Source organism: Euphorbia lathyris, chromosome 8, assembly GCF_963576675.1.
Source record: "Euphorbia lathyris chromosome 8, ddEupLath1.1, whole genome shotgun sequence".
Taxonomy (NCBI): Eukaryota; Viridiplantae; Streptophyta; class Magnoliopsida; order Malpighiales; family Euphorbiaceae; genus Euphorbia; species Euphorbia lathyris.
Window position 1 is genome coordinate 28,115,233 of NC_088917.1, and position 6,826 is coordinate 28,122,058.

Here is a 6,826-nt window from a genome sequence, read left to right on the forward strand (position 1 = left end):
TTCATCCCCTTCTTTCATCCTAATCTGATGGTATCCACTTTTCAAATCTATTTTACTAAACACACTAGCTCCATGTAATTCATCCAACATATCATCTAACCTAGGGATAGGGTGATGATATTTTACCATAATGTTGTTGACGGCTCGACAATCAACACACATTCTCCAACTTCCGTCTTTTTTTGGAACAAGAAGCACAGGTACGGTGTCACGGGGCCTATCGTCGGGGCCCGTGCGGCGCTTACTTGTCTCCCCCGAAGTAAGCCAGCCAAGGGAACTAGATCACTCTAGCTGCAAAGATCACACGCAGGGGTTAGATAGGAACCACATATAGTGAATATAATAGCATACATACGATACCAACATAAGGGCAACCATCTCAATCATGCACACACATGGATAACATATAGAGCACCCAAGAATAAACAATACACGGATGATGTTATTCATAGATAAGCAACAGTGTTACACCACAGGTCCCATCTCGTAGTAGCAGGGGGGCAACTACTATAGATGGTAGACTACCAACAACCGAGTGACTGTCCAGTATGACAGGTCACTCCCCCCTATAGTGTTTCTTATACCAACTCGGGTCCTACCGCTAATGGCTATATCAAAGCTCCCCACAACACAATAGAGTAAGTCTCTCCCCATTATTACATATTCTGATTACAAAGATAATCCCCCCCTTACACTCTCCCCCACTCAGAGGTTCGATGTCCCTATCGAACGGGTTTTGATGAAGTCTTCAATCTTTTGTTGGAAGGGTTGGAGGTCGGTTGCTTTCTCCCAGCTTGTTTCTTCTATTCCTTGAGCTTTCCACTTGACAAGGTACTCTGTGTGAGGGCGACGGTGACATGCCGTTGCTGTGCGTTCTGCAAGGATTTCTTCCACTTCTTTACTGGCAGGTGCTTTTTTTGTAATTAGAGGTCGTTTTGATTTGTTGCGCTGGTCGTCTACTGTGTCTGGGTGATACTCTTTTAAGTTGCTGACGTGGAACACTGGGTGGAATGACATCCACTGTGGGAGATCCAGTTTGTAGGCTACGGGTCCCACTTTAGCTAGGACCGGGAGGGGTCCCTCGTACTTCTTGACAAGTCTTCTATCTCTGTTCCGTAGGCAGCGAAGTTGTTCAGGTCGAAGTTTGAGCAGAACCATGTCTCCCACTTGGAACTCCTGTAGACGTCGGCTTGTATCCGCCCATTTCTTCATCCTCATTGATACCTTCGTCAAATGCGCCTTCGCGATCTCCTCGTTCTGTTTCCACTCCTTGGTGAATAGATATGCTTTTGGATTTTTGCCTGTGTATGGAATATCAACTGAATGAGGCACCAGCGGCTGTTGACCTGTAACAATTTCAAAAGGTGATTTATTAGTAGCAGAACTTTTCTGGCTATTAAAGCAGAATCGCGCCACATCCAACAAGGAAGGCCAGTTTCATTGACTGGCATTGATAAAGTGCCGAAGGTACTCTTCCAGCATGCTGTTAAAACGCTCTGTTTGACCATCAGTCTGAGGATGATAACTAGTGGACATGTCGAGGCTCGACCCCAAGAGTCGAAATAATTCAGCCCAAAAAGTTCCCACAAACCGACCATCTCTGTCGCTAACAATACTCCTTGGGATTCCCCAATATTTGACTACATGCCTGAAGAAAGCTTGTGCGGTCACTTCCGCAGTTGAATACTTTGGCATCGGAATGAAAGTTCCATATTTGGAAAACCTGTCAACTACCACCAAGATGGAGTCGAAGTCACCCACTCGAGGGAGGCTGGAGATGAAGTCAAAGGAGACACTTTCCCATGGTCGGCTTGGTACTGGTAGTGGCTACAGCAACCCTGCAGGTTTCTTTCATTCGGCCTTATCTTGCTGGCAGATTAGACAAGTTTTTGTATATTCTCTCACATCATCTTCCATCCTTGGCCAGTAATAGTGTCGCTGGAGGAGAGCTAGCATGCGATGCCACCCTGGATGGCCTGCCCATAGTGTGTCGTGACATTCCTTCATCAGTGTCTTCCTCAGATTAGCCACGGTTGGTACATAAACTCTTTCCTTGATTGTTATCAACAAGTCCTCGCTCATCCAGAACTGTCTAGTTTTCCCTTGCTTTGCTAGGTTGATGATAGCGGTTGCCTGAGGATCTTTCTGTAGGTTTTCTCGGATTTGTTGTCGTATTGGGGATGATAGATGACTGCTGGACAGAGAGGCTATTCTTGTCAACTCTGCTAATTCTAACTTCCGACTTAATGCATCTGCCACTTGATTAATTTTCCCCGAGTGATACTCCAGCACAAAGTCAAATTCCGCTAACAAGCTTTGCCATCGTGCCTGTTTAGATGTCAATACCTGTTGAGTCAGGAAATGACTAACCGCTGTGTTGTCTGTCTTCACTATGAACCTGGATCCCAGTAAATAGTGGCGCCATACTCGCAGGCAATGCACGACTGCTAGTAGCTCTTTCTCATGTGTGGAATATCGTCGTTCTGCATTATTGAGCTTCCTGCTTTCAAAAGCTACCGCACGACCCTCTTGCATGACTCCTCCTAAGGCAAAATCTAATGCGTCAGTGTGAACTTCGAATGGCTTGCTCATATCCGGGATAGCTAGCACAGGGTCTGCAGTGACAGCTTGTTTTAAGTTTTCGAAGGATTTCTGACACTGGTCCGTCCACTCCCACTTGTTGTCTTTCTTCAACAGATCAGTAAGGTCGACGACTGTCTCCGAGTAACTTTTAATGAACTTTCGATAATAGTTAGCCAGTCCCAAGAAGGATCTCAATTCTGTTGTATTCCTGGGGATTTTCCAGTCAACTATAGCCCGTACTTTGCCCTTGTCCATGCTTATCCGCCCTTCCTCAATGACGTGGCCAAGGAATTTGATGCTCGTCTGACCAAAGGCACATTTGGATAACTTGAGGAAAAGTTGATTCTCTCGTAGTTTCTGAAAAACTAGTCGCAAGTGCTCCTGATGTTCCTTGAGGGTGGAACTGTATATGACGATGTCGTCTAGGTAGACCACCACAAAATTGTCAAGATAGTCTCTGAATACCTGGTTCATTAAAGTACAAAAAGTCGCCGGAGCGTTTGTCAGTCCAAAAGGCATTACAAGATATTCGAAGGACCCATACCGAGTTACGCAAGCAGTTTTTGGTACATCCTCATCCTTTACTCTGACTTGGTAATACCCGGAGCGTAGGTCGAGCTTAGTGAAGTATTTGGCTCCACTGAGCTGATCGAACAAGTCCGAGATTATAGGAATTGGATATTTGTTGCGCACAGTAATTTTGTTGAGTGCTCGATAATCAACACACAACCGCAGACTCCCATCTGCTTTCTTCTGGAACAGTACAGGGGCGCCGTATGGGGCCTTTGATGGCCGGATGAAACCTGCCGTCAACAGTTCATCTAACTGTTTCCTTAACTCTGCTAATTCAGGGGGAGCCATTCGATACGGTGCTTTTGCTGGGGCCTTCGTACCTGGAAATAGATCTATAGCATGATCAACATATCGTTGTGGAGGTAATGTTTGTGGCAACGTCTCTGGCATGACGTCTTGGAACTCCCTCATCACTCCTTCCAGTATTCGAGGGACGATGACGCTACCTTCTGAGTCGTCACCTTTAGGGACAATCACATACGTCTGCTCCCCCCTCTTTATACCCTTCTTGAACTGTATCGCTGAGATATACTTCTTCTCTCGAATTGAGCTCATCGTTACCGGTATGATGCACAGGTCCTGGTTCATAAACAGAAGGCAACTTGCTGATGCCATGGGTACTGCGAAACTCTGTTTCAGAAAATCCAGCCCCAACACGACATCAAAGTCATCCATACGTGCTATTGTGAACCCTATCGTGCCCGTCCAGGGTCCCAATTTGCAAGGTACATGTTGGGCTGTTCCACTAATCGACTGAGCAGCTGAGTTCACGGCCTTCATCATTCCTGTCCCCCCTTACCATATGGAGTCCTAAGCGGGAGGCTTCGGTGTCTGTTATAAAGTTATCAGTTGCTCCAGTGTCAATCAAGGCTCTCGTGTTCTTGCCATTTATTACCATCTCTACATACATGAGTCCCTTCTCTGAACCGTCTCCTGTCTCCTTTATTTGTTTTGCCAGAGCTCCCATGAATCGAAGCGATCCCATTACTGAGGGTTCTGAAGGTTCGCGTTCCCTTTCCCTTACGACACTCCCTTCTTCTCGTGTCGCGAGTAGTGAGGCCAGAGATGATCTCTTCGGGCAATCAGCGGCCTTGTGTGATCCTGTGCAAATGAAGCATGACAGCGGCCTCGGCGTGTATGACTGGTTCCTTTGCGACAGGCTTCCTTGGGTTTGTGTGTAGGGACATGCCGTCCTTGGTGGAAGGCTTCTTCTTTCTGAGTAGTTCCCTAGGTAGGGTCGACGCTCAGAGTTGTTGGCGTTCCATGGTCGCCTTTCGCCTCCGGACGAGGAATAATTTCGGTCACCTCCCTCATTCCATGGTCGGCTCCATTTATTAGCCCTTGGGTTTGAGTCTCCTCCAGAAGGGAATTTCCTCTTCGTGTTACTATTAAAATCCTCTATGCTTTCAGCTGCCGCGATTGCTGAGGAATGATCTGTGGCTCCCCTTCTCATCACCTCACTGTGAAACTAGGGGTTCAATCCTTTCATGAAGCTAAAGAATTTTTCCTCATTTTACATTTCCGGAATTTCTAGGGTAAGAACTTGCCAACTTCGAACATAGTCTCGGATGTTACCAGTTTGTCGGAGTTCGCTTAGCCTATTTCTGGCTGAGAACTATACATTTACGGGGGAGAATTGAGATTTTAACTCCCGTTTGAAGTCTTCCCACGTGTTTACTAACCCTGAGCCAGTCTGGTGTCTCCACCACAGTTTGGCATCCCCCTCCAAGTACATCGGTACAATTGCTAGTCGTTCTAAATCTAGGCTTGTCTTTGTAGCTGCCAAATAACTTTCCACATCGAACAAGAAGTTATCCACTTCCTTGGAGTCCCGAATTCCTACAAAAGGTTTCGGTTCTCTAATTTTGATTTTCGCGGCCGCTTGACGACTTCCCCCATTTAGGGAGAGAGATTCCACCTTCCCCTGCAGGTCATTCAACTCCTGTCTGAGGTTATCAAATCCATCCCCGGTTTGGTCTCGAGTTTTCTCCACTGCCTCGAATAACTTCCTCTAATCTGCTTCGACATGGCCTATGGCCGTTCTAAGCGCGTTTAACTCTTCTTCACCTGCAAAATGAGCATTCTCATTAATTATGCTTCTCCCTTTTCCTCGAGTCACACCACTATTCGGTGGTTGATCGGTATGGGGATTGTTTTTCGCTATTAGTTCTCGAATAGCTTTGGCATTCGTCATCACGAATTCAAAACTTTCTGTTCGGGCTATCATCGCCCTAAAGATATCAGCATGAGCCACAATGGCTTTAAACAATTCAACATTAGCCCCCGTGGCCTCGGCTCTCGCCGGATTTTCACTAGCCCTCAAGGCCTCGGCCCCTGCCGGATTTATGATAGCCCTCCAGGCCTCGGCCCCTGCCCCTGCCGGATTTATATTAGCCATCAAGGCCTCGGTCTCTGCCGAATGTATATTAGCCCTCAAGGCCTCAGCCCCTGCCGGATGTAAATTAGCCCTCAAGGCTTCGGCCTCTGCCGTATGTATATTAGCCCTCAAGGCCTCAGCCCCTGCCGGATGTAGATTAGCCCTCAAGGCTTCGGCCTCTGCCGTATGTATATTAGCCCTTAAGGCCTTGGCCTCTGCCGGATTTTTATTTTCATCTCCGCATTGGAGTTTCGACATTGCCTCCTCAAGGTTGTCAATACGTAGAGAAAGTTCTTCAGTATTGGCCCCCTGGCCTACTCCATTTTCAACTTGGAGTCTTATGATGGCTTCTTCAATACGCTCGATCTGCCTGCAGTTTTCTACCACTGCTATAGAAAGATTGTCAAGATCGAGATCCTCAATTCGCTTTTCTATGGCATCCATGCGTTTAGCGTTTGCAATCGTCATGGTTCCTCCCAGTATCGTTACACCAAGCTCTGATACCAAATGTCACGGGGCCTATCGTCGGGGCCCGTGCGGCGCTTACTTGTCTCCCCCGAAGTAAGCCAGCCAAGGGAACTAGATCACTCTAGCTGCAAAGGTCACACGCAGGGGTTAGATAGGAACCACATATAGTGAATATAATAGCATACATACGATACCAACATAAGGGCAACCATCTCAATCATGCACACACATGGATAACATATAGAGCACTCAAGAATGAACAATACACGGATGATGTTATTCATAGATAAGCAACAGTGTTACACCACGGGTCCCATCTCATAGTAGCAGGGGGGCAACTACTAGAGATGGTAGACTACCAACAACCGAGTGACTGTCCAGTATGACAGGTCACTCCCCCCTATAGTGTTTCTTATACCAACTCGGGTCCTACCGCTAATGGCTATTACAAAGCTCCCCACAACACAATAGAGTAAGTCTCTCCCCATTATTACATATTCTGATTACAAAGATAATCCCCCCCTTACATACGGCACATGGGCTCATCGACTCCCTCACGTACCCTTTAGCAAGTAACTCCTCCACTAGATGTTGTAACTCCTTCGTTTCCTCAAGATTACACCGATATGCTGGACGGTTAGGAATGATTGCCCCAGGTACTAGGTCGATCTGATGTCTGATGCCCCGAATGGGTGGTAATCCTTCAGGCAATTCCTCGGGCATGACATCTTGATATTCCTGCAAAAGAGAAATACAAGAACTAGGCGGGACATTATCAGCTTGACTTACATATGCTTCTCTATAAACAAGTAATAAGATAGGTTT